Source organism: Chionomys nivalis, chromosome 5 (genome assembly GCF_950005125.1).
Source record: "Chionomys nivalis chromosome 5, mChiNiv1.1, whole genome shotgun sequence".
Taxonomy (NCBI): domain Eukaryota; kingdom Metazoa; phylum Chordata; class Mammalia; order Rodentia; family Cricetidae; genus Chionomys; species Chionomys nivalis.
This window is the reverse complement of record NC_080090.1, coordinates 30,500,950-30,514,377: the sequence shown is the minus strand read 5'-3', so window position 1 is coordinate 30,514,377 and position 13,428 is coordinate 30,500,950. Positions and strand designations below refer to the sequence as shown.

At 46.6% G+C, this 13,428-nt stretch overlaps 1 protein-coding gene across 2 annotated transcripts in view; it reads left to right on the top strand.

The window, feature by feature from the left end:
* Positions 1-13,428, top strand: part of Anxa11 (annexin A11) — a 43,661-nt gene that overhangs the window by 11,027 nt on the left and 19,206 nt on the right. The window contains exon 1 of one of the 2 annotated variants that reach the window (XM_057770316.1): positions 7,100-7,119. The exons of the other annotated variant lie outside the window; for it this stretch is intronic. The gene's annotated coding sequence lies outside the window, so the exon portion shown is untranslated. Of the gene's footprint in view, positions 1-7,099; positions 7,120-13,428 lie in introns of those variants that run through there. 2 annotated transcript variants of the gene reach the window in all.

Sequence of the window (13,428 nt, the reverse complement as noted above, 5' to 3'; positions counted from 1 at the left end):
GTGTTCCTATATCTTCTCAAATCCTGTTTGGGATGGAAAAGAGAAGGGATTCTTCTAGAAGGGTACTGGTTGCCCCTCAGATTCCCAGCGTCCTGCCTACTGACAGGCTGTCAGGATGGGTGCCAGCCAGAGTGAGGAGAGATGAGTCAGGTACTTGTGGTCCTGGCGGGATGCAGCTATGTTGAAGGATCCCAATGCCAACTCTGCTGGGCAGTGGTGGGAAGCAGCGAAGAGGCCAACAGCCTACAGGAGCCATCATCTCCCCGGGAGGCCAGGAGAAGTGATCCTGGCACTGGCCCTTGACCTCAGAGCCCCGTTCCCTGGTGTGTTAAATGGGGGTGGCAGTATGGTACACACCCATGAGATTGCTGAGAAGGTTAGTGAGCTGTTTAGTGAGGAAGTGCACATGCTCATCCTAGGAACTAGAAGAAAGGGGGTACTAGAACATGTTAGACTGCGTTCCAGAAAGTGCCATCATTGTGAGTGGGAAGGTCAAGATAGCTTCCTGAAAGAGGTGGGGACCCCTTGTGGCCCCAGGGAAGCCTAGGAGGCAGCAGGGTGGCTAACCATAGGAACAACTGACCAGTTGTCTAAGATGGAAATTGCTAAGCTTGGTTGAGTGAGAGATAGGTTTCCTGACTTCTTGCATCACATATGTACCTTGGAGGTTCTTTGGACTGCCTGACTTTTTGCTGTTTATTAGTGGCCCAGTGTCAGGCCTAGTACAGCCTGACAGAGAATCTTATACCCGATTGATCTGTATGTTCTCCAGGGACTTCCTTTCCATTTCTGACAGCATGGCTGGCTGCTGCACTACAGAAAAGTCGAACACGCGTGTCTTCTGGGTGTGAAGGCACTAAAGCTCCTGTGCATCGGATAATGGACAACGAGTATGTGACAGTCGTATTGGATCAGGGCCCCTGCAGCCTGTAGACCTTGATTTCAGCCTCTGTCCCTCGCTGCTGCAAGAAAGTGTGGAGGTGCCTTTCAGAGGAGAGAGAGCCTCTGAGAGGCTAAACATGGATTAGCAGAGGGCCCAGCCTTCTTGTTCCATTTCTAAAAATATTTAAGTCACAGATCCTCTTTGCATCCCTTCTGTTTCCCCAAGGAAGCAACTTTGAGCTATAGAATCTTCTTGAAGGTGGCTACAAAACCTTCATGAAGCACCAGTTGACTGGATAGGTGGGTTCCAGAAACCCCAGAGAGTCTGGATCTGCTTGCATCCACTAGAGAGAAGTGGGTCTCCTCACATCCTTGTGTAGCCCTAGGTCTACCTCCCATCCTCTCAGGCTCTCCCTGCCCCCCACGGGAGAAGGCAGGATTGCCTGTGTGTTCAGCCCCCTGTCGTGGGGAGTCTAATGGGCCTTCTTTCAGTGCAGGGGGCAGAATCAGATTATCACCAATCCCTCCCATCCTCCCTTCCATCTCTGCTCTACTGGGCTCTGGGAGGACTGTAGAAGCCATACCGCTTGATAGTGTGGGCATGAAGGAAGGTGTTTGGTTTCCTTTCCTTAAGAGGGCCCTTAAAATCCTGTAAGTCTTGTGTGCCGCCAGACTTCTGCCTGTGCCCACAGGTGGTGAGAAACAAAGAAACAAAACAAAAAGCCAGGGACAGGTGCAAGGGCACAACACTGAGGAAAATGGTGTTTCAGCTTTTAGCTAAAAAGGTTTTGTTTTTCAGAGAATTGTTGAATACGGTACCGCAATTGTGCTGGAATAGTCCATTTTTGAGTTAGGTGTCAGGGTCCCCTTCAGATGTAGCACTTACTGCCGCATTATAAAACATGCAGTTTACAGAATGAGAAAAGTCAACTATATAGATCTGAAGGGCTTAAAATGAAACCCGCTGTCTCCCGACACACCCTCCCCTTTGTCTACTTCTGTGTAGGTAACTTTTTCCTAACAAATGTCTTTATTTAAATGATGGGCTTATATAGTTCTGTTCGTTGATTTATCTTGCTGACGTGCTGCTTGGATAGATAAGGAATCAATACGTATATCAGTGTTAATTGCATTATTATGACTATAGAATGTATTGCTCACTGCTGTCCTAGCAACTTGTGTGGTTACACATGCAGGGCTACCAAGCTTCCTGTTCCTGCAGTCAGTCACCCTTCCCCTTGGGCTTGAGTTTTTGCACAACAGTTGTTCTGAGCAGGACAAGTTGACCCCAGATCTGTCACTCAGCTATCATCTTGGGTTTTCTTTTCTTTTTTTTTTTTTTTTTAATTTTCGAGACAGGGTTTCTTTGTAGTTTTTTGGTTCCTGTCCTGGAACTAGCTCTTCTAGACCAGGCTGGCCTCGAACTCACAGAGATCCACCTGCCTCTGCCTCCCAAGTGCTGGGATTAAAGGCGTGCGCCACCACCGCCCGGCCTTGGGTCTTCTTTTTTTAAGTTTTCTGTGTTATATTTCCCTTGCACTGTGGGCTTTTTTTTAAAAAAATTTCTTTATTTACCTTCTCATTTTGTCAGAATTTAGAAATTCCTAGTAAAAGTAAGTGGGATGTGGGTGCTTTTCATTTTTGAGTCCTTTGGAAACATCTGCAGCAGTTGGTAGTGGGCAAGTTTTATTATCCATTGTGAGGTTGAAGAGGGGCTACTGTAATCAGAGGCTGCCTCCCCTTCTTTTCTTAAGCTTTTTTAGGTCTTATGTGGATCCGTAACGTTGGGCACCACTTTGCAATCAGAAGCTGCTTGTTTGTTTTCTGGCTGCCCAGACCTGAATAGTCACACAGAAACCACATTAATTACAACACTCTTTGGTTAATAGCTTAGGTGTATTCCTAGCTTAAATGAACCCATTTCTATTAATCTATGTATCATCACAAGGCTGCAGCCTACCGGTTAGGTTCTGACATCTGTCGTCTTTGGCAGCTACATGGCATCTCTTTGATTCCACCTATTCTCTCTCTGTATCTCTTCTAGCCTGGCCATATTCTGCCCTGCCAAAGGCCAAAGCAGCTTTATTCATTAACCAATAAAAGCAACACACATACAGAAGGACACCCCACACGAAGCTATTGCCTTATAGTTCCCAGTAGTGGTTGAGGAGCCCAATGTTATTCCATTTTCCCCCGAAGAACCTCAGCTCCTTTCTTTTTCTGAAAGCTTATAGTATTATTTCTCTGCCTCTGAGTTCTTATGTCAGGTTGATAAGCTTTGCTGATGGTTTCTTTTCAGACATTGGATTGCCACTAGATGGTCCTTCCGACTTAAAGTAGCTCTTCGGGTGCTAGTCAGTGTTCCTATATCATCATCATCATCATCATAGATGTTATTTTTATTTGTGTGTGTGCCGGTGTGTGTGTGTGTGTGTGTGTGTGGTGTATAAACGTGTTTGCCTGTGTGTGCGCGCACAGAAGCCAGAAGAGAACTCTAGAGTGTTCTGTTCCATCATTGACTGAATTTGGAGCTAGACTGGTAGCCACTGGGTTCCAGGGATCCCCTTGTCTCCACCCTGCCTCCCAGCACTGGGCTTACAGGCATATACGTACCATGGCCAGCTTTCTACATGGAGGTTGGGGATTTGAACTTGGGTGTCCATGCTTGTACAGCCAGCATCCTTACCCACTGAGCCATCCCCAACCCTCACAGAGTTCTTGTGCTATAACTGATAATTTTCTTGCCTCAGCTTTTCCTGCCCTCCCCCTTGGGACTCATTTTAGATCACTGTTTTTCAACATTTCCAATGTTGCAACTCTTTAATATAGTTCCTTTGTTGTGATGACCCCCAACCACAAAATTATTTTTGTTGCTTTTATGAATACGCTGCAAGTTGGGGCCTTGGTGGGTGAGTTTAAGTGTGGAGTTGCGATAACGGGAATGGGGGAGGAACAAGAGAACAGGAGAGAGACAGACAGAGAGAAAGGGGAAGAGAAAGAAGACAGAGAGGGACAGAACACTGCCTCCTCAAAGAAATGGCAGAAAGGAAGTGAGCAGGAGTAGGTGGGACTTGTCTCTGAAAGGACCTTTTGTACCTGTGTACAGACTGGGTGCATCCTGCCAGATGACAGGCCAGGCCAGCGTAGTGCTATTCCGTACCTCTACTTTTGCTGTTGTTATGAGTCGTAATGTAAATATCTGGCATGCAGGATGTCTAATATGTGACCCAGGGGTCATGGCTCACAAATTGAGAAACACTGTTCAGATCCTGATATTCCTACATCTTTTTATACCTGTTTGTGGTTGTTAATGCTTTCATGTGTGTGTGTGAGTACATGCACATGTATGTGGAGGCCAGAAGTCAGCCTCAGGTGTTGCTCAGGATCTCTCGGTGAAATCTGGTGTTCTCTATCTAGGCTCACCTGGCTGGCTGGCTGACTAGCAATCTCCAGGGAGCCACTTGCCTCCACCTCCCCAACATTAGAATTCTAAGCATATATATGCCACTGTGCCTAGCCAGTTAATGTTAGTTCTGGGCATTAAGTTCTGGTCTTAATGCTTTTGCAGAAAGCACTTTATTGACTAAAACCTCTCCCTGGCTCCTGTTGTTTGCTTGCTTGCTTATTTTCAGGATAAGATCTCACCTCAGAGTCACTATGTACCTAGGCCTTTGGCCTCCAGAAACCCCTGCCTCTGATGCTGAGAGCTGGGATTACAAGCGTGGCTCACTACAGCCAGCTTTCTGATGCTCTTTATCTCTGAATTTCTCCAGACTTGCTTTTCTAACCTTTCTGTTAAATGTCGTGGTTTGTTTGTTTTTCATTCCCTTTATACACACATGTATTTGCTACTGATCTATTGAATTTTGAGACTTTAATCTCTTCTGTGTTCAGTTTCTGAACACACCTTATTGCTTTCTTACTGTTCCGTGTGTACAGAGTTTTCTTTGGTTTTGTGTTATGGGTAGATGTTTCTCTGTGTCTCTGACCATACTAATTGTACTCTCTCCCTTTACTTCTCCATGGCTCGCTCCCCTCTGAGCTGCCTCTTGTTTTGGTCTCTCCTGCTCTTATTGGAGATATTGTTCAGATGTCCTGTGATCTTTTGTTGTCTACTTACGTAAGCAGTCCTTGGGCTCTGTTAGACCACCTCTTTGCCCTTGTGTGAAATCATCTTTGGTAGTGCTGATCTGTCTTCTCCACCTCATCTACGCTTGCCTCAGGTGTGGAGCCCAGCTAGAACTCGTACTCCTTCAGAGTCTTTGGTAAAAGGAAGCATCCAGGTGAAGTGGGTCCCTCAGGAGCCCTGAACCTGTGCTCATGCCACACCCTTTGCATCATAGCACTTGTCATGGAAGCAAGAAGTTCTGGGTTGGGTCCCTTGCTGTGTCATGGTGGCATGCCACTTCCCTTCCTTGGTTGTCAGTTTCTCCATCCATAACTGGAAAGAAGAGGTGTGGTGGGTAGGAGTAAACTGAGTCACCTCTTAGGGCCATAATGGCTTACCAGCTGGATCGCGTGCTCTGTTACCTACATGCATAAATCAGGTCCTTAGCATTCCCCTCCCCCAAAGTTTGCATTGCTGACTGGGTGTGTTGCCTGGCCCCAGAGAACCTACCCCAGCTCTTATTATGGTGACTCACTGTGGCTATGGTGACTGTGTTGACCTATAATACAAGTGAGCAAGCCTTATCTGGGCTCCTTCTTCCAGACAGGAGGGAACAGTAAGCACCTGGTGGTTTGTTGTAATGATTTGTTGTGGTCTTAGGGGGTTGATGCTTCTGTCAAAGACGCTGGCCAGACTGTATGGGCTGGTCGTAGACCTCAGACAGGAAGGGGTCTAGGGGAAGGGAGAGGTGGCTACTGGATAGATTATGCTATTCCTGCTCTTGCAGATTACCACAGACTCCAGCGTGCATTTGTGGTACTATACCCGACATGAAATTGACTGTTTTTACTAAGGTTAGCTGTGTAGTTCAGTAGCATGGAATATTCACTTTGTGTGCAACCACTACCCAAGTTTCTCATTGCCCAAGATAACACTCCCCATTTAACAGAGCATCCCATTTCCCTCTTGCCCCAGCACCTGTGGACAACAATATCCTGTCTTTTGAGTGGAATCAGGCAATATTTATCTTTCTGTGACTGACTTATTTCACTTAACGTGCTGGGTTTAAGTTTATCCGTGTTGTAGCATGCGCCAGGATGTCCTTTCAGAGTGAGTGGCACATTTTCTTTATCTGTTCATCTGTGACACTTGAGTGGTCCCCACCTTTGCACCTAGACTTGTGGATAACGGTGCTAGCTAGATGAGAGTGCGTCCTTTAATAACTGTGCAAGGTCTTGCTTGTGTTTGTTGGGTCCTATGGTAGTTCTTTGTTTAGTTTTTTGGGTTTTTCTTTTCTTTTTTTAAAGATTTATTTATTTATTATGTATACAACATTCTGCCTCGATGTATGCCCACACGCCAGAGCAGGGTGGCAGATCTCAGTACAGATGGTTGTGAGCCACCATGTGGTTGCTGGGAATTGAACTCAGGACCTCTGGAAGAGCAGCCAGTGCTCTTAACCTCTGAGCCATCTCTCCAGCCCCTCTTTTCTTTTCTTTTTAGGAGCTAATAGGTTTTCTATAACATGATAATAGGTTTCTCTACTGATGCAGTAAGCCAGATCAGACAGAATTGAAAAAAATAAAAGAACAGTGAGCAAAGCCACTCCTGGGTGAGCTCTCCAGCCCCAGAGATCAGGCTGGAGAAGTCATGTGCCCAACTAAAACGGGGAGGTTATATAGCCTGTAGGCAAGGTGGTGATGATGTGTCCACCCCAAGCTGGGTTTGTGGCCAAGTATGATCAAAAGCTGACCACTTTAGGTGGGATCTTGGGCTGCTGGCACCCTCAGGCAAGGAGCTGCCATGGCTGCCAAGAATGCGGAACGGGGCTTTTTGGCTGTTTGGACAGAGAGGAATGGGGCTTTCTGTATGAAGTAGGAGTGAACGGAGGCTTAGTCTAGTGTTATAGCTGTCATGGAGGGACACTCAAGGTGTACACAGAGTTGTGCCTTAACTGGGGGTGATCTGTTTGCTTGTTGTCTCTGGCCCTGGTGGCTGTCCATGTTCTTTGTGGCCCATTCCTCTACAGGTGGAACAGTTGTCTGCTTGGTGTTGTCTTCCTGTTTTTACTCTGTCATAGAAAGGAGTGTCTAATTTCAAGTGCCTGCAGTTGGATTGATCTCAACCAGGTAATCCATCAGAGTACTGCATTCATGGCTGGTAATCTCAGTCACATTGGACCAGCTCTTGCCATAGGCAGTTCTGAGACATGGGGCTGGGTACTGTATCTGGGACATTTTTGGAGGATGATGATGGCCTTGTCTCAGGCTTTGGAATGCCCTTTCCTGTACTCCTTTGATTGAGCAGTGGTGTCCTAAGGCTCTGTGACCCTGAAAGCTGGTCAGTCCTCCCTATGGGTCAGCTGATAAATAGGTGCATATAGAAGTTTGGTGTTCTGTGGTCATTGGAGACACCAGTACTAAGGGAGTTGATCTCAGTCTGCTCAGCTTAGCTCCTGCTGAATGTGGGGTCAAGCAGAGATTCCCATGGTCCCGTCCCTCTTAAGTTGTTAGAAGGATTGCATGGCACAGAGGCAGTAACTGGGCACTGCAAGGTTTGGTATGCAGAAGCATCTCAAGCTCAAGGGGCTTTCCCTGGGCTAGAGAGACCTTGGGGGGCTCAAATATTGTCATCGGTCCATGATGACCAGCTAGTCCCTTTGGTTAGGGATTTTCTCTTAGACAAGCCTCTCCGCTGATGCAAATAATCCCAGTCAGACAGAATCAGACCAAATTAAAAGATGCCCATGTTTAATGGAGTGCTCCCGGGTGGCCCTGGGAAAACATGGAGAGGGAAAGAGAGGGAGAAGGGGAGACCACATGAAACCCGGAGGCCACGTGTTCATTCTCTGGGGGGCAGTTTAAATAGCCTGTGGGAGTGGTCTTGACCTTCCCTGGGGAGGGGTCACCGTTTGTCAGGCTTTCTCAGAAGTGGAGTTTGGACTGAGGCAACTACAAGGCGAGGGAGCTTATGCCAGGAGCTGGGGTGAAGCCCCCAGGCAAACAATCTAGACTTTTTTAATAAAGGGGTGTTAGGGAGCTGAGGTGATGCTTCCCACCAAACACCTTTGACCATGCTCCCTAGAGAGTCCTGGTAGACCCCGTTTCAGACCCGGGGTGTAACTGATCATGGGAGGTGGTGGCAAAGAAGCAAAGACCTGTACACTGTACTCACAAACACAACTCCATTTTAGTGTGGGAGAATATGTATGACTCCCCCACCCTGTGTGTGTGCATGTGTGTGTGTGTGTGTACACATGTATGTTCAAGTGCCCAGAGTCCCTAAGGGTATGTGTTTGGGTAAGGCAGGTGTTGGATCTGCCCCTGGAGTGGGAATTATAGATAGTTGTGATGTTGGAATCTGAATTCTGTCCCAGTGTTCTTCACTACTTGAGCCATCCTTCCAGCCCTGTGTATCTGTTTCTTAAGTTTTACTTGGGCTGCTTGGTCTGGGTCTCTGGTCCCCTTCCTAGACAGGTGCCTTCACGTGATCCCACTTTCCATAAGATGATCCAGCACCCAAGTTCTGTGTTTGGCGTAGGAACCCAGGGTTAACAGGTAGTTTTATAGTGAGCGAGTGGAGAGAGAGAGAGAGATATCATATATTTAAAGTTGATAGCACTTAAAAATTACACAGGAAATAGTTTACAATGTCTGGAGTTTTCTTAAAGAAACAAATGGAGTGGATAGGGTCTAGATCAGCAGTTGTCAACCTTCCTAATGCTGTGGCCCTTTAATACAGATTCCTCATGTATGGTGACCTCAACCATAAAATCATTTTCTTTGCTACTTCATAACTGTAATTTTGCTGCTATTATGAATTGTAATATTAATATCTGATATGCAGGATGTATTTTCATTGTTACAAATTGATCCAAAAGGGTTGTGACCCACAGGTTAAGAATCCCTGGTCCAGATGAATTAAGATTGACCTTGAAGCAGTGTTTTGATGAAGCCGATAGTTGAAGGTTTACAGCCCTATTCTGCTTATATAAACTCGCCCTGTCAATCATTGATCATTAGTGCCTCCATCTTATGAGTCATTCCTTGGATTTGGGTTGTTTACATGGTGTGCTAGGCCGGCTCTGCTGACTCTGAGTGTGTGATGGGAGGGATTAGTCATGTGGGGTTCCCTCTTCCCTCACAGCCAACAGCCTTGACCTGAAAACTGGGTTCAACAGAGGGAAGGAAGTTCTGAGACATTGAAAGATCCAGGAACCTCTGACTCCAGTTCAAAACCTGTTCCTTGTGCTGTCTCTCCTGTCTGTTGGAAGAAAGCTCTTAACGCAGGTTATCAATGACAAAGCCACCTGGAGCCATATCCTGGCTCCCTAGTGATGTGACGTGCCCTAGTGACAAAACCAAGGGCAGTGGGAGCTAGATAAGTATCCACCTCTGTCTAGTAATCTGGGACAGATGAGCGCCAGGGTTTATGCGTGCGCACACACACATGCATGAATAAATAATAAAAATTAAATATGTAATAAAATTTAAAAAAGAAAGGGAAAAAAGTGTTTTGAGGTCAGTCTGGGCTACATAGCAAGATCGTGTGTGTGTGTGTGTGTGTGTGTGTGTGTGTGTGTGTGAAAGAGAGAGAGAGAGAATATGAAAGAAAGAAAATATTTTACCTGTTTTCTTTTGGTATGTGTGTGGTTTTGTTCAAGACAGGGTTTGTCTCTGTAACTCTGGCTGTCCTGGAACTCATTCTGTAGACCAGAGTGGCCTCTAACTCTGAGATCCCCTGCCTCTGCTTCCTGTGTGCTGGGATTTAGGACATGTGCCACTATACCACCTGAACGTTTACTTATTTTCAAACATTTGTAAATCATTTGTATATGTGAATCAAATACATGTGTGTATATATTTTCATCTATGTATTCAGATGCTTTGTAAATATATGTACACATGTATTGCGTATGTCTTAGGTTGTATGTTAGAATGCTTGGTGGTTACTGTTAGGGGAGGGGATAGAACCTGTTTGTATTCTTTTTTTTTTTTTTTTTTTTTTTTTTTGGTTTTTCGAGACAGGGTTTCTCTGTAGCTTTGGAGTCTGTCCTGGAACTGGTTCTTGTAGACTGGGCTGGCCTCGAACTGGGATTAAAGGTGTGCGCCACCACCGCCAGTATATTGAAATAAAATTTATGCAATTTTGGTTTTTTTGAAACCGTTTCTTCCTGTTTAGCCTAGGCTGGCCGTAAACTCATGATCGTCCTCCTGCAGCATCCCCACTTCTCCCGGTGTAGGATTACAAGCAGGCACCGGCACACCCAGTTTATACAGTGCTAGTGTCACAGAAGCAAGCACTCTGCCAGCTGAGCTGCAGTCCCAGCCCGGCTCATTGCTGTTTTGATGTCAGTAATACTCAGTTCTCTAGATGTGCGACTGGCGTTTATCCATTCATCTGCTGAACCACATTTTGGTTCCTGTGAGGGTGGGTAGTCGGGAGTAACACTGCTGCATTTAGCTCTGAGACACAACCTCCCCCAGTGCACAGGAGGTAGGTGGGATATACATTGGTGGGGCACCCTTGAAAGGTGTATAGGAAATCTAACCCCTTTCTCTTTTTCTCCTGTCCCCATCGCTCTTTCTCACTGGATCTCCTGAAACAGCATGTCAAGTGAACCTTTCTTCCTTCTGAGTTGTTTAACTCAGACATTGTGTTACAGTGACAAAAGACTGTAATTTTTCATCTCACATGGACCAATACCAAGATCATGGCGGTTGCTGGTTTCATAAAATGTTTAGTTTTGTAAGAAACTGCTAAGATCTCTTTCGAAGTTGTTGTACCATTTAGCATTCCCCACAGCAATGTGGAAGCTGTTGTCCATACCCCCGTGTTTGGTGGGTCACTGTTCTGACCTGGCCATTCTAATAGCTGTGCAGTTTGCTGTTTCCATGTACAGGTGCACATTGAGGGCCTTCCCATGTACTGTCATCTCTGCATACCCTTTGGTGAGCTGCCTTCTGAGGTCTTTTGCTATATTTTTGTAAGTCCCTTGATCAGATGTATCTTTTAGGAATTCATTCAGTCATTCTGTAGGGTGTTTTTTTTTCCTTCTTTATCTGAAACAGGCTCGTGTTAGTTTGCTTGCCCAGGCTGGCCTTAAATCCTTGTCCATAAGGGATTCATCCTCCTGCCTCAACCTCCTGAGCAGTTGAGATTACAGGGTGTATCACCATGTCTGGCTTTCTTCCTTTTATGTAGGAAAAAAAAGTCAGCAAAGATGGTCAGAGCTGTGTGGTTTAAACTGTGTATTTGTGTTGTGTGAGAGCAAGCGACCCTTCAGCCAACAGCCTGAGAAAGTACAGTGGCAGACCTTCGCCTGGAAACATCAGGCCTGACTTGTCTGCTTCTGAGTGCCAAGGGCTGTCAGGTCCTGGAGTACTTCTCCAGACTCTGCCTGTGAGCATCAGCCAGGGGTGGTTTCTGTTCTACATGAGGAGAGGCTACTTCTGGACCGGCGCTTTAACCACTACCACTCCTTTTCAGTGTCCCTAGAAACCAGGCTGGACACTGGAGGGTGGGAATAGCTTCACTGCAGGCTGGAGGCCTGTATCCACCTCTTCCTGTTAGCGTGGAAAGCACAGGCTCTGCATTGTGGTGGGGCAGAGACTGAGTCTGGGGAGAGGAGCTCTGTTCTGGAAGACTTTCCCTTTTGTCCTGTCTCTAGATTTCTGCCTATGTGGTGGGGACCCTTGAAATTTAAGGGTCCACTGGTGTGAGTATTCATGACTTTAGGGAATAAGCCCTTTCACAGTCCCAAAGAAGCCCTCCCCCCAGTTTTTTCTTTTTCTTTTTTTTTGCTTTTTCGAGACAGGGTTTCTCTGTGGTTTTGGAGCCTGTCCTGGAACTTGCTCTTGTATACCAGGCTGGTCTTGAACTCACAGAGATCCGCCTGCCTCTGCCTTCCAAGTTCTGGGATTAAAGGCGTGCGCCACCACCGCCCGGCTCCCCCAGTTTCTTTATTGACTTGGTTCTAAGGGTTGCTGCTTCCCAGGATCCAGGTTCCCCCTGGGGTGCTCATGTGTGAAGGAGCAGTCCTGCACTCAGTGGGGGCCCAGCAGTCTAAGTTTTAATGTGTTCCACAAAGATCTGTTTTGGAAACACATTGTGCTGGTTAGTTTTATGTCTACTTGACACAAGCTGGAGTCACCAGAGAGGAGCCTCAGTTGAGAAAATGCCTCAATAAGGTTGGGTTGTAGGCAAGCCTGAGGGGCGTTTTCTTGATTAGTGACTGATGGGTGAGGGCCTAGCCCATTGTGGGTGGGGCCATCCCTGCACTGGTGGTCCTGGGTTCTGCAAGAAAGCAGGCTGAGCAAGCCATGGATAGCAAGCCAGTAAGCAGCACCCATCCATGGCCTCTGCATCAACCCTTGCCTCTAGGTTCCTGTCCTGTATGCGTTCCTATCCTGATTTCCTTTGATGATGAATAGTGATAGGGAAGTGTAAGCCAAAATAAACCTCCTGAGTTACTCATCATGGTGTTTATCACAGCAGTAGAAACTCTAGCTAAGACACATGTGTTTAAGCTGGAGAGGGCTGCAGCTGGATGAATCTACCCAGCCGTATTTACATAGTCCCAGTGAGGAAAGAAGGGTGATGTTTTTGCTGTAATGTCCCTAAGAGAGTCAGAACCAGAGGCTACACGTTCTCTGTAGGCAGGGTTATTAGAATCAGAGCCAGGTGTCTGTCTTTCGCAGAAGGCAGGAGGTGTCCCATGTTTGAGTGCCATGGTCAGATGTAGGCATGTGGGACGGGACATGTCTGGCTGTCCAAATCACTTCAGCCATGGGAAGTATCTCTCACCCATGCAGTCTTCTTCTCTGTTGAAGGATACAGTAGAAGAAAGACCTTGGTCAGATGGAAGGTAGCAGGTAGCTCACCGCGTTCCGGTTTATCATGGAGAGCTAGAGCTGAGAAGGGTGGTACGGTCCCTAGATGCTGAGTTCCCTTGGGAGCTCACTAGAGCCCGAGGGTCTCGCCTCCGAGCAGGTGACTCCTGCCTGGGAATTAGTAGGTGGGTGAGCTGCAGGGTGTTACACACGTGTGTTAATTACTCACTGGAGTGAGTACAATATCTGAGAGAAAATTTAGGAGAGAGAATGTTTAGGCTGTCATGGTGGAGAAGGCATGGCGATATTGATGTGGGATGCAGGGGTTCTTCACATCACTGTAGACTAGGAAGTCAAGAAAGCAGGACAGGAAATTGCATGGAGCTAGTTAACCCAAAGACTGTCCCTATTGGCCTACTTCCTTCAGCAGCTCTACCTCCTGGTTTCTACAGCCTTCTGAAATATCACATTATCTTGAGAACAGGTATTCAAATTCTGAGCATGGAGGGGACATTTCAGATTCAAGTCATAACAGCATAGTAGCTGGCATTTGAACATGGTGGGGATGTGGGCCTAGTGGTAGCAACAGATATCAGCAGAAAATTC